This window comes from Leopardus geoffroyi, chromosome E1 (assembly GCF_018350155.1).
Source record: "Leopardus geoffroyi isolate Oge1 chromosome E1, O.geoffroyi_Oge1_pat1.0, whole genome shotgun sequence".
NCBI classification, from domain to species: Eukaryota; Metazoa; Chordata; class Mammalia; order Carnivora; family Felidae; genus Leopardus; species Leopardus geoffroyi.
This window is the reverse complement of record NC_059330.1, coordinates 50,858,157-50,883,603: the sequence shown is the minus strand read 5'-3', so window position 1 is coordinate 50,883,603 and position 25,447 is coordinate 50,858,157.

The following is a 25,447-nucleotide window of genomic DNA, read 5'->3' as shown; positions in this document are numbered from 1 at the left end:
ATAAAAGATTCAGATTCCTACCCTAAAACCACCCAATATTTCATTGAAAGGACGCCTGATAATCAAATGTCCATTTTAACATCTTTATGTTTGTTCCTGACAAATCCACAGAATGTGTGATTTGGGCACCTGAAGCAATATCCATGAAGATCAGCTTTTCCCTCCGTAAAGTGAGAATACTAATTCTTATCTTACAGGGGATTAGAAGGCTTCAGTGACATAATGGCTATGAATACATTTGAAAACTTTAAAGACCTGAAAATGCAGATTTAAATTTACCATACTCTTATCCTTATAATAAATAGTGATTTTAAGAGGTATCACTTGAAACTTGTTCCAGGTCTCCATTATGCCGTCACACACTCCTCATTTCAGCTTTCTCAATTCCACCATAATTCTCCATTCCCAGGAGCTGGGCTTGACTTTTGCTGTTCAAACTCTCTTCAAGACTCCAGGATAAATGCCTGCAATTCATGTCCTCTTTATCCACACATGAGCACCTTTGAATAACAAACTAAGGGCACTGCTTAAGGACTAAGGCACGTGTGATGGGATTAATGTATATTAAGAAGTGACTGTGATCTAGCATCGTGCTACGTTCCCTACATACACTGCATCTAACATGGTCTAATACTTTTGACAGTCCCGCAAGCTATTATCCTCAAGGAGAAACTAAAGATCAGAGAGTGTAAGTTGTTGCTCTAAAATAGTGGATGCGGGTTATAAATCCAGGTGATACAATTTCAAAGTTCATTTCATTTTTCTATATTTTGTACAAGAAAAGTAAAGGCAGGTGAGCTGAAAAATAACAAGTCTCCCCAAATTAAACCAAACCAAGTAACTTCGGATTACCATGTCCTTAAAATGAAGACACAAGCTTATCGGCCTTCCTATTCCTTTAAGTAGAGTATAACATTAAGTGGGACCTGCAAAATCTTTCTTTCTTGGCCTTCTTATGGCCAGGAATGAAGCTGACTCTCAATAAATATATTTCTGATATAACTACTAAGCTGGAGACATAGGTTTCTAACAATCATTTGCCAACATATTGATTGCCAACGTATTCTGTCGTATCCCAATATATATATTAGCCAGTATATTAGCAGCTAAATTATTTGAACTCTGATCAACGTTTTACCAGGATATTTCTTTTGCAATTTTCTATTATAATATTTCTGCTACTTTGACTTATAAATGTTTATATTGACACTATAATGAATCCTAAAATGGTTTTATAGAAACGAAGATCTAGAAGTATATATACATAGATGTAGACATAGATAGGGGCGCCTGGGTGGCGCAGTCGGTTAAGCGTCCGACTTCAGCCAGGTCACGATCTCGCGGTCCGTGAGTTCGAGCCCCGCGTCGGGCTCTGGGCTGATGGCTCAGAGCCTGGAGCCTGTTTCCGATTCTGTGTCTCCCTCTCTCTCTGCCCCTCCCCCGTTCATGCTCTGTCTCTCTCTGTCCCCAAAATAAATAAACGTTGAAAAAAAAAATTAAAAAAAAAAAAGATGTAGACATAGATAAATGTGTATAGATGTATAGGATATCTATCCATCTATATATCCATATCCATATATACCTCAGATATATACATATATCATATACATATACATATACCTGTACTTAAACCTATACCTATACCTATACTACCCCAAGTTGACTAAATTACTTTTGAAATGGACAATAGCAAGCAGCTGGTTAAGTGGAATTGTTTCTACTATTTAATTTTGCTGGAACTTCACAATGACTATGAGATGATCGCAGAGCGTGACCCCAAAGGAAACCTCACACACTGTGCAAATCCCCTCTTGGTGAGTAACCTTGCGGGACATGACAGCTATCCAGGCTGAGTTTTATGCATTTGCAAAATGACTGCATATACCTCAAAGGGTGTCATGGTAACAAAATCTCTCTCTCTCTCTCTCTCTCTCTCTCTCTCTCTCTCTCTCACACACACACACACACACACACACACACCCAGAGTCAAACAATGGATGAGGCAGTAGTGTACCAGAAGAAGAATGCATGTAAAAGCTAGATGGGAGACCATGGCTGTCAGTCCTGGTTGCGAGAAAAACTTGGAAGAGTTTGTTAAAGAACCAGTAGTCCATTTCCAGAAATTTGAATCCAGTTGCTCTCTTGCTGGCATTAATTTTTTAAGCTTCCAGGTGACGCTAACATGTAGCTAGGACGAAGACACACTTGCTATAGGGCTTTTAATAAAGTCAGCAGGGAGGAGTAATTTCCAATAAGACACAGAGTGATATCCCTCCAATGATCCCTCAGTCTCCCCAGGGAACGGCACACAGTTCCAAAAGAGAAAGCAGCTGTAATGTACTAAATGGGCTGAGGAAAGAGCCAGGTCATTGAGGATGTTGTAAGAGAGAGAAAAGACAAGGTAATGTTACTATGTGTCCTAGTAACAGGGTAGAACACAAATAAGGAGTTCTTTTCCCAAATTTCATTGTGGTGAATCAGATGACGTATGAGGATTCCGATAAGAGTTGCAGGCACGTTAATACTGGGGACTGCTTGCCAATGGTCAAAAGCAGGATGGGCTAAATAATTTTCAGGAGCTAGTGCACAATTAAACGCGGGTCCTCTATGGGGCCCCTGGGTGGTTCAGTTGGTTGAACGCCCAACTTCAGCTCAGACAATGATTTTGCAATTTGTGAGTTCAAGCCCCACATCAGGCTCTCTGCTGTCAGCCTGTCAGTGCAGAGCCTGCTTTGGATACTCTGTCCCCCTCTCTGCCCCTCTCCCACTTGCGGTCTCCCTAAAATAAGTAAATACGAAAAAAAGAAAAAAGAAAAAAAAAAAAGAGACGTCAACAGCAGAGTGTTAAATCAGGCACAGGGTTTGTCTAAGTGCAGGAACTGTAATGTGTGATGCTGGCCCTGAACAGGATGACAGAGGAGTTGCTTTGAGACATCTTGGAAGATGTTCACACTTCCAGTGTGTACTTGAAAGTCCCTGCAAGAGAAGGGAGAAATTGAGGGCATTTGAGATTCCAATGATCTCTTGCTGATCAGTGATCCAGTGAACTTTGTTGGAGAAAATTGTTTGCATTTTTTTAGCAAAATTTAGCAAAATTTTAGCAAATTTTCGCAAAATTTAGTTTTAAATTTTAAAAAATGTATGTCTTGATTTCGTACAGTAAAATTCATTATTTATGAGGGGTACCTGGTTTGTTCAGTCAGTAGAGCATATGACTCTTGATCTCAAGGTTCTGAGTTCAAGCCCCACTTTGGGCATAGAGCTTACTTTAAAAAAAAAAATCCAAAACTTCTTTGAAAAGGGGCAAAAAGGAAAAATTCATTGTTTGTGGTGTATAGTTCAGCTTTTAGCATTAAACATGGTGTTGACTTTAATTTGGGAAAGATATTTTTTTTCTGGGCAAAAATTCTGGGTTGACAGGTTTGTTATTTTTGCCTGTCAGGACTACAAAGATGTCACTTCATTATCTTCTGCCTTTCATGGTTTCTGATGAGAAATCTACTTTTTAAAAAAAATTTTTTTTTACATTTATTCATCTTTGAGAGACAGAGAGAGACAGAGCATGCACAGGAGGGAGGGGGCAGAGAGACAGGGAGACACAGAATCCGAAGCAGGCTCCAGGCTCTGAGCTGTCAGCACACAGCCCGGCGCAGGGCTTGAACTCACAGACCGTGAGATCGTGACCTGAGCCGAAGACAGACGCTTAACTGACTGAGCCACCCAGGTGCCCCGAGAAATCTACTTTCTTATGTTTCTTTGTAACATCTCACTTTTTTTCTGAATGTCTTCAAGATGTTCCTTTTATATTTACTTTTCTGCAGTTCGAAGACAATATATGCTAGAAGTGTGTGTGTGTGTGGGGGGGGGGTAATGTGTGTGTTCTTGTGTGTGTGTCTTTTTTTATTTAATCTGCTTGTTCTCTAACTTTAAGGGATCTACATTTTGCTGCCTGTCATTTATCCTGGAAAATTCTCAGCCACGACTTCTTCACATATTTCTTGTCCCCATGTCTCTGCCTTCTCTTTCTGGGATTTCAATTATGTGTATCTTTCATCATTTGATATCGTGGCATGCTTTCCTTCAGGCTCCATTCTGCTTTTATCTACTTATCTAATCTTATCTAATCTATCTTTCCTCTTTGTGTTTCAGCTGTGGAAACTGTGATTGGCCTACCTTCACAGACACGAATTCTTTCTTTGCCTATGTAGAGTCCACTTGTGAGTCTGTCTGTACTATAGGTTGAATAGTGCTCCCTCCTCCCAAAATTCACGTCCTTTCCAGAGCCTGACCTTGTTTGGAAATGGTGTTGTCACAGGCATAATCAGTTAAGAGGAGGTCATACAGAAGTAAATTGGGCCCTTAATCCAATATGACTGCTTATAAGATGAGGCAAAGGGACAGGCACACAAAGAGATTGGAATCATGCTTCCATAAACCAAAACCAAAAAAAAAAAAAAAAAAAAAAAAAAAACAAGACAAAACAAAAAAAAAAAACAAGAATTGTCAGCAACCACCAAAAAGTAGGAGATAGGCATGGGACACAGCCTCCGTGTGAATCCCCAAGAAGGAACTAACCCTTATGATACCTAAATCTAGGCATCTAGCCTCCAAAACTTGGAGAGAATAAATTTCTATGTTTTAAGTCACCCAGTTTGTGATATTTTGTTATCCTAGCTCTAGGAAAATCATATACTGTCAAAGCCGTTCTTTATCTCTGTCACTATGCTTCATCTTTCTAGTATTTCCATTTGATTCTTTCTTAAGTTTCCAAGTCTCTGCTGAAATCACCCACCCAATCCTGCATTTATCCTCCTTTTCATAGTTATGGTAAATCGCATTGATTAGTTCCAACATCTGTGTCAAATCTGAGTCTGGTTCTGTTCACTGTGTCGTGTCCTGGTAATGTGTTCTGTGGATTTTTTTGTTTGTTTGTTTTGTCATTTTAGTATGCCTTGTAATTTTTTCTTGCAAGCCACACATTTGGTGTAGGACAGCAAAGACTGAGGTAAGTAGATTTTTATGTTTGGAAAGGGGCTCGTGTTTCCTTCTGCTGAGTGTTTAGGGTGGGGTTTGAATCAGTCTAGGGCAAAAGCTGAGCTGGGTTTGGGGTTTGTTGTTGCTATGTTTACCTTCAGTGTGCCCCAAGTCAGCTTGCTCTAGTGCTACCTTGTGTTTAGAGTGGTGACTGGTTTGTCAGAGGGTTTTTTTTTTCCCCTCCTCAATTTCTGTTCTACTCCCAGCTCTCTCTTGGCACTGTGCCCCAGAAAGGGTCTTTCTCCTTGTTCTTGTCGTTCACCCTGCAATATTCCACTGAAGTTGTTCAGTTTCTTAGCCTACTTGGGGTGGGAATAGAAATTCTTATTATCTTGGATAAGCCTTGGCTTAAGCACGCACTACATCTCTAGGTTTTGGGGGTCTAGCCTCCTATGCACTTGCCTCACCTCCAGATTTTGTTGCCAGTGTATATTCCTGTCCTTCCCCCAGGCTTAGAAGATTTCTTATTTTGTTCCCTTCCCCCAGTTGCAGTGGATTTTAACCAGTGACCAAAGTCTAGAGCACTTCTGGCCCACCTGCTTCCCACACAATAAGGCTCTTGTTGCATAGGTGCCATGGGGACCTTTCTGCCCTTCCCACAGTGGCTGCTGTTGTCCTGCCCCCAGACCTGCACAATTAAGGGCATTTTCTCAGGATCCTCCCCAATCTTTTTTGTGAGTTTCCACTGACGTCCATGGAGAAGAGCCCGCCAGTGGGTTTCAACTGTTCCTATACTGGCAGCCTCCAGGATCTCTACAGTCTCTCCAGCCCACACTGGCCTCCCCCCCAAACATCAACAATTCTAGCTGAGTTCTTCTTACCTTTGTCTTCTCCAGCTATGTCTCCTGCAAGTAAACAAATGTGCAAATCTCTTCTCTCCCTGCAAGTGCCTAGCCTCCTTAGATCTGTGGCTAGCCCACTGCTGGGTAACCTCAGCTCCCTGATGAATTTGAGAAAAATTGTGAAATCAGTTTGTCCACACTTTTTGTTGTTGTTTTTTTTTTTTAGAGTTGGGACCATGCTCTTCCTACTTTATTCCCAACAAATAACCAGAAGTCAGAGAAGACGTTTTTGTTACTTATGACCAGTTTTGCAAGTCCTGGATTAATATGGGTGTCATAACTGTCCTGAGACGCTGGTAGCTCATATCAGAGATTATTCTTACTTTATGGAGTATATAGATATGACCCATTTTAATAGGACTAAAATTATCAACCGAATTCAACAAAAAAAAAAAATGTGTTTGGCACTGCAATATACTAGGTACGTGAGATACTAAGCCTGTGAAACAAATCAAAGATCCTTGTCTTTGGTGAGATTATATTTCAGTCATAGTAAAGTGAAGACATAGCTTTTCCCTAAAATAAAGAGCATAATAGACTATTTTCAATCTATTAGCACTACTTTTAAAAAAAAATTTTTTTTTAACATTTATTCATGTTTGAGAGACAGAGAGACAGAGTGCGAGCAGGGGAGGGCAGAGACAGAGGGAGACACCAAATCCGAAGCAGGCTCCAGGCTCCGAGCCGTCAGCACAGAGCCCGACACAGGACTCAAACTCATGAGCCGTGAGATCGTGACCTGAGTCAAAGTCGGACGCTTAACTGACTGAGCCACCCGGGTGCCCTGGCCCTACTTAGTTTTTTACTTTAAAAATTCCATTAAAACTCCATTGTGAAAATACATACTTTCAGTTAAGAATCTGACATTCCCCATTATTAGACCAGAAACCGTCTATAGCTATAACAAGAGTTGAGCACTCGTACTTCAAAATTGTTTCCAAAATATTTTTGCAGCTGTGTTTTCAAAGTGTACATGAAATGATTTCTGCTAGTGAGATCATTAGCATTGTTTTACTATTCCTTATTTATATTCCTTACCATCTCTTCAGAAAAAAAGGCAATTAGTTTAAGCAAAATGCCATGATGTCAATATTAGCCATGCACCTATTAAACACTTTTTTATTGGGCCAACCAAGTGCCAAAGGCTATCCCATATAATAGGAGCAGAGAGGAGCATATAACAGCAAATCTTCAAGTTGGAAACTATCTTGGAAGTTATAGTTATTACCCAAAAGATAGTTTTGCTTTCATATATATAAGGCATTTATTAAATTTTTTAAACATGTGGGCTTAACTGTCCATCTTTGTTTGATTGTTTATAGTCAATGAATCAGAAAACAATATTTCCCAAAATTTTGTCCAGAAAATATGGCAGTCTTATTTGATGGTCCCTCTGGCCACCTACTCTGTTCTTCAGTAGAGATTCCCATTATAATATCCATTCCCAGGAATTGTATTGCCTACTCTTAGCCACCCTCCATATTGAGAAGTGCGTTTCCTTCCAAATCACCACCACACAATCTTTGAACACGTCAGTGGAACATGGGGTAATTAGGGATCCGCATAAACAAAAGTCCTTAAGTCATTATGTTTGAAAAAAATCACAAAGACTTGATGCCCAAATAACTACCACTTATTCCCTGGTTAACACAGAAGTCCCTTTTTCCATATTTGAACTTTCCGATGGGTTCTATACTCTTATACCCAATTGTCTGATGCATATGTCAGTTATTTTATGAAAATCTCAGCTATTATCTTTCCTACCCTCCTTCTCCTACATTTCTATTTCAGTCATTTGAATCAACATTCCCTAAGCCGGAAGTCAGGGAGACATTGTGGAGTCAGCCTTGTCCCTCAACACCCACATTCAGTGAATCATAGTCTTGGTTTTTCCACCTCCTAAATATTTGAATAATTTTCATCTCCTCTTCTGTTCTTTTAGCCCAAGTTTGAGTTGGACGACCACCACCTAAATGACCTCTTTGCCTCCAATCTGCTCATCTCATAATTGTCTTCCATGTTGCCCAGAGGCCAATGAGAAGGATGACCTTGATCACAAACCTTCCCTATTACCAACTATAAGATAAATCCACACTTCTTAACATGGTGTACCAATGGCTTCCTAGTTACTCCCCTACCTATATTCCACTCATGTCTCTGCTACTTTCTGTCTTGAATTCCAAACACTAAACAAATTTCAGTCCTTCTCTTCCCTCAACACACACACACACACACGCACACACACATTGATTCACAAAATTTTGCCTTTTTTATCATGTCATTTTTAACTACAGCACTTTTTCCTACTTATTCGCTATTATTCACCCTCTCCCCAGACTCGGTCAGGTACTGTTTCCTTTAGAAAACTCTTGTGGATTGTTTTAAGTTAAGCTAATTAAGTTAAGCATGTCTACAGCTGACATGTCTGTCTCCATTTCTAGATTAAATACACTTTTCAAGAGTAAATCCTTTTTTTTTTTTTGCTTTTATTATTTATTTTTGAGAAAGAGAGAATGTTTGCAAGGGTGGGGAGGGCCAGAGAGAGAGGAAGACACAGAATCTGAAGCAGGCTCCAGGCTCCGAGCTGTCAGCAGAGAGCCCAATGCGGGGCTCGAGCTCATGAACCGCAAGATCATGACCTGAGCTGAAGTCAGATGCTCCGAATGAGCCACCCAGGTGCCCCTCAAGAATAATCTTACATTCTCAAAGCCTACCATGGTACTTACCGTAGAAACACAGCAGATTTTTTTTGTAAACACATAAATTTTGAATGAAACAGCCTCCATACTTCTGTGACTATATCTGATATAGTTGTTCTGCTTACCAGCCATGATTCCACACAACCTGGTCTCTTAAGACCCCCTGCCAGCCCGATGGGATACGGCTTGATATAGGAGTCTTTGCCTGTATCCTATTCTAGGATCTTCTTTCTTCTCTATCTTTTAGTGTCTGGAAACTTCTCAATCTCTGTGCTTTGTTTTTGATGGAAATTCCACCGTGTCCTCAGTTAATAGGTCATTCCAGCACCATGCACCATGGTTAGATGCTACTTTCTTCTCAACGTCCACCCTGGTACTAGATTCCTTACTCCCTGCTAACCCTCGGCCATTTTTTGCTCCCCCATCTCCAACACCATCAGAATTCTATACCCATTTTTCTGCTGTCCTGGTAAGTTTCCTGCTCACTGACTGCGCATTGCACATGACTTGGTTCTCTGCCCACCCCAGGGTGCCACATGGCTGGCCCCACTCTACAACAGAGAGCCAATCCTGGCCAAAATGCCTGCTCAGGCACCCTTAGCCACCAACGTGAATGACCACATCTTCTGTATCTGTCACCAACCAAACTTTTCTTAATTTAAACTTTGTGACATCTTTCAAGAGGCTCTGCCTTTTCTAACTTTCCACAGAAAACCCTCACCATTGTCAAATAAATCTGCCTCAGCCATAAAATACGGTCAGCATTATCTACATAACCTTGGCTAAAACAGTACGGGTAAACAACCTGAAACATTGAAACATGTTGTTTTCACGTCTGGATTTGCTGTGAGATTATGGGAAGCTTATTTTATTTTATTTTTTCAATCTGCTTTCACTCTACCTTTCCAAGTTTCAGTGGTGTAAAACTGTGGTCACTTTTACTGACTAGTTTATGTGGGTGACAATTAGGCTTCTTGTGGAAGTAAGTCTCTCCAGCTTTCAGACTGGGAGATGAATTTCCAATATTGATTATTCATCTCAACATTCTTGTTATGGTATGACTCTCTAAAATTGTTAACCAATAGCTCATGGGGTATAGCCGAATAACACCTTTTAGGACTGATCTATTTCTACTACATGATATATCTTAAAAGAGGCACTGACAATGTATTTCCTACCTATTTCCAAAATACCTGCAAAGAAATAACTGTAATGTTTAAACTGTATGAGAGTACAGACCTTTCCTTTACTTGGTTTGTGGTTATTCCCTCCTGATCCCACACAACCGAAGTCAATAGTCTTTTCACACTAGATGTTCAATATGCCACCCTTTTCTGAGAAAGAAATATCTAAGATAAATAATGAAAAGATCATGTGCTCCAGTGTGTGGCCTTTGTCTTCTTCTCATTTCATCTCCACCTGGAGCATGTGACCCCAAGTTCTGTGACTGCCTTTGGTGAAACAGACCCCGACTAGTGAGACCAGCTTGCCCTACACAAATGCACTCACAACTCAAGTTACCGAAGAAGAAGAAGAAGGAGAAGAAGAAGAAAGAAAGAAAGAAAGAAAGAAAGAAAGAAAGAAAGAAATTAATAGCAACAATTTTACAACACTGCCCATGACCTTGCTAGAAGCCATGAGATTTCACAGCTGGAAGAAACCTCTGAGATCACCTGACACAACTACCCGTTTCTCAGATAAGGGTACTCAGTAAGGTGAAGTGACTTGGTCAACAAATTGGTAGCAGACAAGAACTTTCCCCAGATCTCCTGACCTACTTACATCCCCTGTAATTTATTTGTGTGTCCGTTCATATTTTAAACAAATATTTATTCAAGCTCTACTTCATGATGGACACTCTTCCAGCCACTGGTACGAAATGATGAGCAAGGTGGATGTCATCCATGGCTTTGTGGCAGGTGCATCTACGTGATTCAGCTCGGCCCACAATGTTAATGTCTCTGCTCAATTGCAACAGAAAAGCAGAGGTGCACAATGAAGACGATGAAATCTTGGGACCACTTCCAGCACCAACAAGGATCCACTCCCAGAACTGTTGCCTCTTACTGACACACATTGGTCCCACTCCATGAACATTTAGCCCTCTAAAGTATAACACTTCCTCTCTCACTTCCGACTCTACCCTTGAATCAAATCTCCCCTTTTGGTGCAGTTTCTGACAAGCATTTACAAGCAATGTAAACCTAGTCAACATTCTTTGAACTCTCACAGCTGAGTATGAACTTATTCAAGAGAAGAACTCCCTAACCCCAAGCCGAACAATCATGAAAGGCAGCTAAGAACACTTTTTCCAGGGATGAAGATACAGCTCCATTTATACAGTGGTTCCCAGTGGGAGTGATCTGGCTTTCCCAGGAGACATTTAGCAATGTCTGGAGACATTTTGGGTTGTCACAACTGGGAAGGGATGCTACTGGCATCTGACGAGGAGAGATCAGGGATGTTGCCAACTAACCTGAAAGGCACAGGACAGACCCCATTCCCACCACAAAAGCTATGCAGCCCAAAGGGTCAGTCATGTGCGTGTTGAGAAACTCTGCACTGAGAATCAGGGTAAAAGTAACCTATAACCTACGAAGCACACTGTCCCTTCGGAACTACTCACAATAAATTGGTGGTTTACCTGTTTTAAACAGAATAAAACGTAAACTCTTATGGGGATCCCAAACCACCTGGATAGTTTCATTTTCATCCCTAATGAGGGACTATAGTATGCCATTCCATTCACACAGATGCTCGTAGAAAATAAAGAACCCTGGGGCGCCTGGGTGGCGCAGTCGGTTAAGCGTCCGACTTCAGCCAGGTCACGATCTCGCGGTCCGTGAGTTCGAGCCCCGCGTTGGGCTCTGGGCTGATGGCTCAGAGCCTGGAGCCTGTTTCCGATTCTGTGTCTCCCTCTCTCTCTGCCCCTCCCCCGTTCATGCTCTGTCTCTCTCTGTCCCAAAAATAAATAAACGTTGAAAAAAAAAAAAAAAAAAGAAAAGAAAGAACCCTAATGCAGTGAATATGCAGTGTAGGGACCAGGGCTAACTTTGTTGGTAGCCTTCAATAACATATGAAGCCACTATTCATATTAGCTGCATTTACTGTTACACTTAATGATAAATAAATTATAGGTTAAAATGCCTATCAAAATACAACAGATAATTTTTTTCCCACAAATCTGGAAAAGAATTCTGTAAGAGGGGCGCCTGGGTGGCTCAGTCAGTTAAGCATCCAACTTGGGCTCAGGTCATGATCTCGCAGTCTGTGAGTTTGAGCCCTACATAGGGCTCTGCGCTGACAGCTCAGAGCCTGGGACCTGCTTCAAATTCTATGTCTTCCTCTCTGTCTGCCCCTCCCCTGCTCACGTTCTCTATCTCTCTCTCTCTTTCTCTCTCTCTCAAAAATAAACATTTTAAAAATTTTTAAAAAAGCATTCCATAAGAAAGTAGAAATGACAAAATTGTGAATTCCCTCTGAAAAAATACAATCATCTCATTACAAAAAATATATATATATAATCAACCCAAATTCTGAAGCTAAATCAATCCAAGAAGATGTGACAGACAGAGAGGTATTTGCTCTATGCATCACCAGCCCAGAGTTTTTACTATGCAAAACCTCCATTCCCTTTTGGATGACAATATTCACAGAGTTGGTCATCACCCATGGTAAGTGTGTCAAATCAGTTCTTTTTAACACAACTGCTAAGACAGTGAGTAATGGACCCACAGTCAGCTCACACAAGTAAAAGCTTGATAAGCACAAACTATTGATGTTCAAGCCATTATACACAAACCATTCGTTATTGAATTCCCATTGGGTCCTGCTTTGTGGTCCTCAAAACGAAGACTCAAGACCTTGAAAGGCAGCTATTCCTTTCTCCAGCTTAGTTATTAAAAAACAAAAAAAAGAAAAGCTTAAGCAGATCAACTAATGTGCCCTGGGTCATATCAAAGGAAAACTCAACCCAGCAACTCAGGCAGTATCATTCACTGCCATCAGTATTTTACAGATGCATCACAGCCTGTTTACTTTTCCTCCGTCCCTCAGGTTTTTCTTGTATATCCCATGCCCTCCAAAGTCTGCAGGCTAATAGCAAAAGAGAAGAACAGAAAAAGAAAAAAAAAAAAGTTTACCAGGGCCAGGGCCCGAGTTAAGTTTGGTTATATTAACTCACCTACCACGGCTTAATTTTATGTCTACCTCCTTCAGAAGGGATGACACCATCGGATTCGGCACAGCTTAGCTGGACCAGTCCCACTCAGCCAGTGACCTAGAATTGCCTTTGATCAGAAGCAAACGTGGTTTGTGGAGCTGACTGGTTTTAGATGCCAAAAAAACAAATACAATGATTTTTTTTGGAGCTGGGCAAACACTGGGAACACTTACTAGCAACCACAAAGCTGGTGTATTTGATCTTCGATGCTTGACGTCAAGGCAAGGTTTTAAAATATCCTAGTATTTGGCTTGTGCTCAGTGTAGCATTTGAGATGTTTATAGATATTGTAGCTAATAATATTGACACATGGGAAGAAAGGGGGTCACTTGCACGAAGAAAACACGCAGTTTTAAGTGACAAGCTGGTGCGAAAAGCGGTAGCCCTCCCGGACCCTGACACACCACAGGAAGCTCTTAGGCTGTGAGGTGGGGAGAAGTGCTTTTGAAAAACGCAAATGCCGGCGTCCCATTCCAGACCAACTGAGTCAGAATCTCGGCGGGGGTGGGGGAGGGGGGCGGGGAGCAAGTTGCTGTTGTTTTGAAACTTCCAGGGTTGATTACGACAGAGAGCAAGTGTTGAAAACGATGGCCGGAGAGCAGGTTTGAAACCGACAGTTTGTGGGTGAATCTCAGTCCTGATGTTACCAGCTGCGCAGAAGGCAAAAGGCCCTGGCTTCTCTGGCTTTCGCTTTCCTCCACCGATGATGCAGCACAACACGGTACTTACCACGTGATGGCACTGCAAGGGTTAAAGCAAGGTAGGAAGTGCGTCTGTCGCGTAGCAGGGGGGCCAATACTATTATTACTCGAAGATGCAAATATTCTACTCATATTCTCTTAAAAGGCAAGGGTTTTAGTTCTGGGATGGGTGAACAGACGGTCCTTCAGAGACTTTGATCTTCCTTTTCTTTGTCTAACTGGCCGAGCAGTCAGGAACTCTGCCTTGCTGTCACCTGAGCCTCAGTGGATCGGCTTGCTATTGAAGCAGAGAGAAGAAAGGGCCCAGCTCTGATTGCACGGAGGTACTTTCTGGGCCAGAGGCTGGAACGGCTGAGCATTCCCTTAGCATCGCGTGTGCTGATTTTTGCTGGGATCTTGAACAGAACAGGCTTCCACTGACCACAGGATCCGAAGTGGGTAATGACTGCAACAAAACATCTACTTCAAAGTAACTGCTGACGAATATCGAGGAAGGATGCTAAGCACTTTACCAGCATTATTTCATTTGTTGCTCACAGGGGCCATCTATTATAGGTATGATCTCAACTTGACCAACAAAGAAACTGAAATTAAATAGCATGTCAAAGGTCTCCCATTCAGTAGGTGTCATTTCCTGCGGGTGAAGCCATGTTTATTTGATTCAAAACCCCATTCTCTTGGCCAATCCATCATAGGAAATTAAAAGAAAACACAACACAAGGGTGCCCGGGTGGCTCGGTCGGTTATGTCCGACTTCACCTCAGGTCATGATCTCACAGCTGTTGAGTTCGAGCCCTGCGTCAGGCTCTGTGCTGACAGCTCAGAGCCTGGAGCCTGCTTTGGATTCTGTGTCTCCCTCTCTCTCTGCCCCTGCCCCACCCCTCTCTCTCTCTCTCTCAAAAATAAATAAGCCTTAAAAAAATAAAAATAAAAAATAAAATAAAACACAACACAGAGATGATCAAAATGCCCCCCAAAAACCTCTTACCTCCTAGGTTTGCTACTTCATGGGTAAGCTTAAACTCCACATCTATGACTCTGGAGGGGTAACACTTCTCAAATTTGCACAATCTCTTGAGATGCTGCTTAATATGCAGGTTTCCAGGTCTTATCTTGCAGTGATTCAGAAGCTGTAGGTCTGCGATGGGGGCTCTGAATCTGCATTTTTTTTTTTTTTAATTTTTTTTTCAACGTTTATTCATTTTTGGAACAGAGAGAGACAGAGCATGAACGGGGGAGGGGCAGAGAGAGAGGGAGACACAGAATCGGAAACAGGCTCTAGGCTCTGAGCCATCAGCCCAGAGCCCGACGCGGGGCTCGAACTCACGGATGGTGAGATCGTGACCTGGCTGAAGTCGGACGCTTAACCGACTGCGCCACCCAGGCGCCCCTGAATCTGCATTTTTAACATCCATTACAAGTTTCTCTAATATACATCTTTTCTGTTTTATTTCCTTCAAGAAATATGTTTTTAAGTAATATCTATGGCTTTTATTTTATTAGTTTAAACTTACTATCCCAAAACAGAAGGCCTTGAGCCAAAACCTGCCAGCCATCTGTTTTTTTGTAAATAAAGTTTTATTCGAACACTCCTCCCCCTCCTTATGTATCATCTACGCCTGCTTTCACAACAGCAGAGTATTTGCAACAGATGCTGGATGGCCAACCAAAGCAGAAAATACTTACTCTCTGGCCCTGGGCAGAAAAACTTTGCCAACTCCTGTCCTCAAATGACTCTACTGCTCGATTTTGGGGAAAATGTGGACCCTTGATTAATTTGGAAATACTTTTCTATATCTAACATCATCGGAGTCGCTCAGCTTCTGGGATTCAGTAAGGGTATGAAAACTGTATTTTATTCATTAAAAAAAAACACATCATTCATTATGTCTTGGGACATGCTAGTCAAACAAGTGCTTAAATAAGTTTCATTATCTCCTTTTCCTACCTTCTGATTAGCCACCAAGTCAGAAGCAAAAGAATCAGAATTTTCTCCAACAGATGACCAAGGAAAGCAGGTGTTTCCCATCAAATTTGTAAGACAAATAAAGAAAAATCTGAGGAATCCATTAAGAATCCTCTTACTTATTTACTTGAAAGAAAAAAAAAAACAAAAAGTTAGTAAAGGCAGAGACTTTCCTGTTGCCATCTACTTAAAAAAGTATCAAAATTGAGGGAAGAGCCAGTTGACATTGGTGGAGGTAACTCCTTCCAGTTGCTGACTATTAGGAAAGTTAACCCACCTCTTTCTTCCCAACCCATCATTATGTAAAGGAAATAGTTGCCACATTAGGTCAAGCTCCTGTGGACCAGAGAGGGAAAAAGGGACAAATCACCAAGCCAGAGAAAAGAAAAGGAGATGAGTAAGATAGTCAAGTGACCAGAAGGATGCAGTTTGGAGAACCTGAGGGAGGAAATGGTCAAGAAGATACAGATCCTTATGAACTCAGCGATTATGAAAGAGGGCCTTATATGGTACAGAAACGCAAAGGATTCTCACTGCTTGGTGAACGAATGCACTCAGAAAAACAAAGTTGAGTGGGGCGATTTGTGCGTGTGGGGGGCGGGGAGGGGGCTTCCAAAGAGAAAAGCGACGTGAGGAGTTCGAAGAAGGAAAATAAAAACATTATTCTTACACATAATCATCTGGTATCATATGAATGATCTCTAAGTATTTTCCCACTAGGGAAAATAAAAGCCCAAATTCCTCACTTGGAGCTCGGTTTCCTGGAGGGGAGCTAAAGGCTTGACCAGGTCTAGACTACATTTTATGCTCATTTGTTTGGCAGGGCCTCTGGCATAAGTGGCTGGGGTCCAGGCTCTGCCGTCGCTCTCTCCATGTTGGCTTGACGCACTGCAGATTTCTCCGTCTGGTTCGACAGGAAGTGTGTACTGTTTGTGGGATGCTACTTAGCTATTTTTAAGAGCTGAGCTACGTACAGGTATTTATGACTCTAGATCCGATTAAGGGAAACAAAAGTATTTGCCAATGCGAGTGCAGTGAACATTTTCACAGCCAACCATATGGCCTCAGGATGGGAATGGTCAGGGTGAACAAGTAGAACACGGCTCTTTCCTCAGCCCTGCAAAAGCCATCATGTCCTTCTGCCAGGCTGTAGTGTCAGATTCTAAGAAACGGCCATTTGCTGGCAGGAAGGGGGTATTGTGCTCTCACCTGGATTACAGGAGTGGCAGTGGTTCTTAACTACTATTTGGTACACCAAGGGACTCGTGGAGATTCTGGTTTTTGCTTACGCAGGTTAATCAGGAATCCTACAGAGTTTGTGTCAGGATTCTCCAGAAAAACTGAATACCCTCTATATCGAATTGTACATAGGACAGAATCTCCTATATGTGTTTAAGATCGTGCTTTATTCGTACCAACACACATCCTATGCACAAGCTCTAAGTGCTCTAAGCCCCATTAATGGTATAGGTAGGAAATATATAGCGTATGTGTAGGTATATAGGAAGAGATTTACTATAAGAAGTTATAAGAAACTGGCTTACACCATTATGGAAGCTGGCAAGTCCAAAATCTGCAGAGCCAATGTCCCAGTTCAGCCACTAGAGACCCAGAGAGAACAGATGTACTAGTTCTAAGGCCAGCAAGCAGGAAAAACTAATGTTTGAATGTCTTCAGGTACAGAATTCTCTCTTACTTGGAGAACAATCAGCCTTCTGTTCTATTCAGGCTTTCAACTGATTGGGTGAGGCTCACCCACATACAGAAGGCAATCCGCTCTACTCACAGTCCACCGATTTAAATGTTAATCTTATCCCCTCACCCCTCCCCCCCAAAAGAAAAATCCTTACAGAAACACCCGGAATGTTTGACCAAATATCTGGCCAAGCTGACACATAAAATTGACCATCACGGGGTTAATTCCAATTGAGCCACCAACTAAATATTCTGGGCTCAATGCAATGCAAATTGGTTGACCTTGGCTAAAACTGATTTGTCGCCAATCCATATTTATGAATCCACTCAACTATTAAAAAAAAAACTGAGTATTTAGAAAATACTGGAAAACACATTAGCCCATTTATCTTCCTTAGGCAGCGCAGAATATAGAAACAGAATATATAGATTTTTCTCATTTTGTCTTTTGTTTCATTAATCTTCAGTAAAACTAAATTTGAATAATTCAGTGTTCCCCATACATTCTTTGGGCTTTCTTACCTGTGTACTCTTAGTCACTCTCTTCTCGTGGCTTAGAACATTTTATTCCACCATTTCTGGCTAGTTCATTCACATATTTGCTTATTCAAATTTCTGCCTTATATACTCATTTCTCTATTAAGCTAGACTCAAACTCTCTTATTGAAAAATCTATGACTTTTTTGAAAGGCCACATATTGTATTTCTACCCTTTGAATTCCACTTGCCTTTTCCTTTCTTTTTTTTTTTTTTTTCTTCTTGATGTAGTTTCAATGTTCAAACTTGTCTGCTAGCTCCTGGAAAATAGTGATTATCTCCTTTTTTATTATTCTTTATAATGTTTATTTATTTTATTTTTGAGAAAAAGAGAGAGAGAGAGAGAGAGAGAGAGAGAGATGGAGCATGAGCAGGGGCAGGGCCTCAGGGCTGAGACAGAGGGAGAGACAGAATCCAAAGCAGGCTGCAAGCTCTGAGCTATCAGCACAGAGCCCGATGTGGGGCTCGAACTCACGGACCGTGAGATCATGACCTGAGCTGAAGTCTGACACTTAATCCACTGAGCCACCCAGGCACCCCTGTGATTATTTCTTCTAAGGTAGAGCCTAGTACCAGGAGCCTAAGTATTCAATGAGTACTGAATAAAATGAATAAATGTGCAAGTGAAAATATGAATTGAAATAATATGTTTCTTACTAAGCAGTTATTTTAGTAACGCAACACATCACACCGCTCCTGACTCTCTTTCTATCATCTGACTTGCATATGCCTGCCTCGTGACTCCTAGCAAGTTTGGGAAGGCGTGCAGTGTGTGAATGATGGCAACTGTGTAATCTCATTCATCCCCGCTGCTTCCAGCCTCTAAGTCACCATCACGGAGGTCTGTTTTAGCATTTCCATATTTCTACATAAGAGAGAGCAGATTTCACATTTGGTAAAATAAAGTCATATAAAATTCAGCTCAGTCTCTTTGATTAGGTTATTTTGGTTTGCAAGATGTTCAGGCACATCTTCTAGAGCTAGCTATGTTTTAGCCTACAGCAATGTAAATTATGAAATTACAAGGGCACACCTATTTTTTCTTTTAAGGTTTATGGATGCATGTGAAACCTGAATTATCTGACAATATGCAATGTGCAGCTTGCTCTCACTGTCTTTGAAAGCAAAGAGATGATCCCTCTAAGATCTCTTCTTAGAGAAAATCAAGCCATCCTCAAAGACAGGAGGACCCTCCCCATTAAATTTTGTTGAATATTCAAATTCTAACTTCACCAGGCAACTGGGTGAGATTCTTCCCAGAATGAAATAATGGAAATCATGTTATTACCCAGCTCACTTAGATTTCTGTAACCACGGAGCTAAAGGAGACAATGGGACAGAACATACCCATCCAGGCAGACACACATATTGGCTACAAGAGCAACTCCTTTTCCAAGAACATCATAGGGTCTAGGTAGAAAATGATACAAAGCATAGCAATTTCACATCATGCACCGAGACAGCTCAAGGTGGTGAGAAACGCATTAGCTTGACTCAGCAATCCTACACCTTCATATTTAAAACACTAAGGAAATTAATGCAAGTTAATCATTGGACCCTAAATGTAAAACACAAAACTGTGTAACTTCTGGAAGAAAACAGGGAGAGAAATCTTTGAGGCCTTGGGTTATTGCCATATCGTGATTGATAATAACAAATGTATGTATTTAGTCTCTGTCCCCATTTCTGGCACAGAATTCCTAAAACCCTTGGCATTTCCCAAGTGAGAAGAGTATTAGGAATACTTTTTGTTCTAATATCTGGTCTTTGACGCTTGTAAACCTTGTAATTTCCCGAGCAATAGGAGTGTCTTCTGTTCTAATAAGGCGGCTCTGCGTGGCTCCTAGGTGGAGGCCAGTTGCCAGAAAGATCAAGCCATGATTAGAAGCTTAGAATTTTCAGCTCTATCTTTCATTGTCTTGACAAATGAGAAGAGCTGAAAATGGAGTTAATGATCCATCCTGCCTACATGATGAAGCCTCCATAAAAATCCCAACGGTATGGGGTTCTGGTAACTTCCAGGTTTGTGAGCACATGCACATACTGGGAGAGTGTTGTACCCCAACTCCATGGGGACAAAACCTCCCGTGCTCAGGACCCTCCCAGACCTCCCCCTGTGTGTCTCTTCATCTGACTGTTCATCTGTATCCTTTCTCATATCACTTAATAAACTGGCAAACATTTCCGTAAACGTTTCACTGAGTTCTGTGAATCACTCTAGCAAATCAATGGAATCCAAAGGGGCAGGAGGTCATGGGAACCTCTGATTTGTAGCCAAGTCAGACAGAAGTTGTGAAGAATCTGGGGACCTGCTACTGGTGATCAATGTCTGAAATTGGGTGGAGTCTAGTGGCATTGAGCCCTTAACCTGTGGGATCTGACACTACCTCCAGGAAGACAGGGTCAGAACGGAGTTAAATTGTAGGACATCCATCCCACTTGGTTGGTGGGAGAAAACTCCCCCATTTCTGGTGTCAGAAGTGAAGCGTTCTGGGTGAATCGAAGAAGAGACACACAGAAGGAAATACTGGGTTTTTCTAACACGGTTATGAAAAGATTTCCTAGGGGTGCCTGGGTGGCTCAGTCTGTTAAGCGACCGACTTCAGCTCAGGTCATGATCTCACGGCTTGTGAGTTCGAGCCCCCGTCGGGCTCTGTGCTGACAGCTCAGAGCCTGGAGCCTGCTTCGGATTCTGTGTCTCCCTCTCTCTCTCGCCCCTTCCCCTGGCTCGTGCTCTCTCTCTCTCTAAAATAAATAAAGATTAAAAAAGAAAAGGTTTCTTAGATACAACACCAAAGCAGGGCAGTGGTGGCAAAATGATGATATTTCCTCCCCAGAAACAAAGCTAGGCTAAGCAAAAGATATAATGAAACAGCAATTTTAATATGCCAAAGGGAAAAAAAAAAGAAAAACAGAACAAAACTCTGTCTTCCTGGAATTCTATATCCAGCAAAGAAACCTTCCAAAAGGAAACCAAAATGAAGACATCTCACCTTAAGGGAAACCCGAGCGAACTTTTCACCAGTTGACCTACACTAGAAGAAACACTATAAAGTATAAGTTCCTTCAGGCTCAAGGGAGAGGAAAATCACTGGGAATGGTAAAAATGTGGATAATTATTTGAAAACTTGTTTTATCCTGTCTCAGTTTCTTTAAAAGATGATTGTTATAGAGCAAAGGTAGCAGCAATGCAAGTGTGGGATTTATAATTCAGCAAAGTAAATTAAATAAGATCATTAGGCAAATAAGTATGTAAATTAACTGCAATGGTGACAACAGTAATTCGAGGGGCAAGAGAGGTTAATGGCAATATACAGTGAGGTGGTAATAACTCACAAGAGATCAAGATTAACCAATTATGCACACAGTAATTTTGATCCCAAACACAGAAGAAAAGGGAAGGAAGGAAGGAAGGAAGGAAGGAAGGAAGGAAGGAAGGAAAGAAGGAAGGGAGGAAGGAAGGGAGGAAGGAAGGAAGAAAGGAAGGAAAGGGTGGGAGGGAGGAAGGAAGGAAGGAAGGAAAGGAAGGAAGGAAGGAAGGAAGGAAGGAAGGAAGGAAGGAAGGAAATAAGGAAGGAAGGAAGGAAGGAAGGAAGGAAGGAAGGAAGGGAGGAAGGAAGGGAGGAAGGGGGGGGGGTAAGCTTTTGATCATTTCTCCTGAAGTTGCTCTTTGGGAAGGGCACCAGCATCTCATTCCAAGAAAATGGATAAAATATACTCAACTCTCAGTATTTTTTTCTGAATAAATTGAATTGTGGCCTATTCGATTTACAAAATTTTAAAGGAAAAAAATAAAGACAAATATACAGTAGCTACAAAACTATTTTTTAAAGGGTTGGAGAAAAATAACCTCAGAATAACCCTGAATATTCCTTTGATGATGCGTTCCCAAAGAGAAAAGTTTAAAAAAAAATAAATAATTGTATATGTATTTGGTTAGCACAAAAGCTGATTGTCTTTTCAGACACCCTTCTTGATGTGGTTGGAAATTGGAACAAGTTTGGAAAGCAATTTGACATTTTATAGCTCAGATATTTCCTCCTTTGCTTTCTACTTTCAGAAATGGAACACTCTGTGATAGACAGGGCAGCCAGAGGCATGAAATTCAAGCGGGACTAAATGTTACAAACTACAGGTAGCCCGTACCCTTCTGCGTGATCTCTCTTCATATGTCCCATGCATTTCCTTTCCTTACCCTTCTGCCTGATCTCCTTCGAAAGCTGCGGTAGGGCGCCACCAACAAAATGTTTCACATTATTTCTGAATGTACCAGTGGGGACTATGTTTTGTATATTCTGGTTAAACCTGGAAAGTTACATTGGGTTGGGTGGTTTTTCTGTTTTGTTTTTGGTACAGAATTACTCTTTCCCAACGGAGCAGGAGGAGATGAAAGGCAAGGATGTTCTATTAACATGGTAATACTACATTAAATGATCATCAGAAGAAAGGTCTAAGGTGGTTGTGGAGAAGTAGAATTGCACTCACACTGCTGAAGACTGGGCATGCCAGAGAGCTGAACTTACTTACTGTCCCATCCGAGCACCAAACAGGAGCTCGTGGAAAATGTTTAACTTCCACAAGGGGAAAGTATATTTTAGTGACTGAATGGGCCAGGGACTTGTGCAGTTTTTATGTTACTGCAACAAAATGCACCACAGATGTGCCTTTTTTGTTGTTGTTGCTAAAAAGGCCTTTCTTTCTGGTATTTGAGAAGATTTAACTGAGCCATGAAGCTCTTTCATGGATTTCTCTTTGTCAAGAGTCACAGTTGGTTCAGCGACAGTAAGAGTGGAGACACAGCACGCCCACATAACCGTGGCCTGTGTCTGTCTCCAGGGACCGACAAAGCCACCTGCTCCCACCTTCTCACATCCCATCCCCTGTCTTGGTTTTTTTTAGAAGAAAATGGTGGAATTTGGTCCTCGTGCATCAACAAGACGAATGGGAACATATCAGATACTCAAAATTACTGCAGTGAGCTGACTTTTCATCTTGTTGCATTTTTTTTAAATTTTTTAAGTTGATATAATCATTTTGAGAGAGAAAGAGATAGTGCAAACAGGAGAGGGGCAGAGAGAGAGAATCCCAAGCAAGCTCCATGCTGTCAGCTGCAGAGCCTGATGCAGGGCTCAAACTCGCAACCGTGAGATCGTGACCTGAGCCAAAACCGAGAGTCAGACGCTTACCTGAATGAGTCACTCAGGCACCCCATCATAAATAGTGTTAAATTATTTGGATAACGTCGCAGGGGGGAGGGAAATGGGGAGGTTTGAATCAAGGGGCACAGACACTCAGTTATGTAAAACGTAAGTTCTAGAGATCTTCCATACGGTATTGTGCCTAGAGTTAATAGTACCGTATTCTACCCTCAACATTTTGTTAAGTAGGTTGATCTCATGTTCAAAGCTCTTGCCACGGGGCGCCTGGGTGGCGCAGTCGGTTAAGCGTCCGACTTCAGCCAGGTCACGATCTCGCGGTCCGTGAGTTCGAGCCCCGCGTCGGGCTCTGGGCTGATGGCTCAGAGCCTGGAGCCTGTTTCCGATTCTGTGTTTCCCTCTCTCTCTGCCCCTCCCCCGTTCATGCTCTGGCTCTCTCTGTCCCAAAAATAAATAAACGTTGAAAAAAAAAAATTAAAAAAAAAAAAAAAAACAAAGCTCTTGCCACAATAAAATAAAATAACACAAACTACTTGGATAACGCTAAAATAATGATATGATAACAACAACCACTTTTTGCTTCCTACTTTATTCTAAAAACTGGACCGACTGTACCTATGTTTGCTCGGTTTCTCCAGCGCTACCCCAATTGAAAGAGCATGAAACAGTTTAAGAGGGATTAAGCAACTGACCCAACCACGTAAAAAAGTAGCAAAGCCTGGCCTGGCTCCTCAGTCATTCTGAGTCCAAAGTCTATGCTGACACTGAAATTTAATGCAGAAACTCAAATCACCTTGATATATCCTTCCTCCTTTTAGAGGCTAACAGCCTGTTTAGATCAGAACAAAGTATCAAATATCAGAAGATAGAATTTCCATTTTATCCATGAAAAATCAAAGGATTTTTTTAACTTATGGTATTTCCCACCTTAATTGCATCTGGTTCTGAGTGCTCCCTGATTCTGTCTCCTCTTTGTGTAAATACACCCATTCTGCAATGCAGTGAAGTCTTATTAATTCAGACCCAGCTTGTTTGGCATTTGTGATAATTGGATGAGACTGGATGGGCTCATGTTAACTTTTCTATTATCTTCAAAGAAAGAAAAGTGAATACTATTAAAATAATTTCCTGGAGTTTAATCTACCTGAGAAAATACGGCAATTCTTAAGAACCTAGCAGCTACGATTTGCATATAAATGATTCGTTTTCAAATATCTCTTATGAAGAGATCACAGACGGTCCAAAAAACTTGGTAGCACTCAAATGTTAGTTCAAGAACTTATAAAGTTGCAAGAACTTATAAAAATAAAAATTAAAGAGCCCACCTGCTTTAATACAAGCTGTCTTTTTCTTCAATTATTTTCAGATGGTGTGAGTTTTACAAATTCACCTGATTGTATATGCTGCTTTTTAAAGTCATGTTTTGTGAAGATCTTTGGGATTGATCTGTTTGTAGCCCTAAAAGAAGTTACACCTTTTCTATTTAATTTTGTTTGTTTTCATTTGTTTTAACCTGAGCTATGGGCTGAGAGACAAAGATTCCAATCTGGGCTGTGCCTTTGACACAGTTGAAATTTAGGCGAATTATTAGGTCTCTCAGTCAATTCCCAGTAAAAAGAGAGAAAATACCCAGCTTAAATGTAACAGTTGAAAAGTAAATGACGTAAAGCAGTGGGAATGCGCCATGTCGTGCCAAGCACGTGGCAACCACAGAAGAAATGGGCTTACTTCTCTCCATTTCTTCCTTGCATACTTGTGCAGGTAAAGGTGGTTTAAAGTGACCCATGAGTGCAAATGCCCGTTTCCATCCGACCCATCTTATGGGTTCTCTGGTCAGTTGTACCTCTTCTCTCTCAGAACCCATGCCACCCCCAAACCCATGGTCCTGGAAAGACTGAAGATTCAGAGTGTCTCAGAGCTTTAGACAAAGAGCAAATCAGAGGCTAGAAGAGTGCAATATAGTGACTACAAATATAACAGCAAAATCACTGAGGCACTCAGGGGCCTCACTCCTGAGGGCCTAAACTAAACTAAACTAAACTTAGTTTAGTTACAACCTAAACTAAGCTGTAATGTTTAGGTTCCAGCTACCACTGGTGATGAGGAAGAGGAAGATGGAAACTACCCCACTTCAGGAAAGGAATCATTTCATTTGCTGCCTGGGCCCCCGGGGGGCTGCGACAGAAACTATCTTTCCCCGTGGTGCTAGCTTAAGAGCTTGGTTATAATGTGAACGGCCAGACGCCTGAATTAGCCCTCTGCCCATCAACGGACCCAGAGACCCCTCAATGACCTTTTCAAACAGACGCTTCCAGGATCTGGCAAGTGTTCTTAATGCCAGTGTCATCAGAATGCGTCTCGTAGTGGCCAGATTCATGAAGAAGCTTATGAATGAAGAGACAACTTGGAATTTTATGTGTGCTTTCCAATCTGGGAGGCACGAATCATAACAGGCACTGGGATGATATGAGAAGAGCGTCTTTTAATGCCGACTGGCATGTTTAAGAAATAAGCCTCTGGCAAAGGAAACAATCAGCAAAACTAAAAGGCAACTGACAGAATGAGAGAAGATATTTGCAAATGACATATCAGATA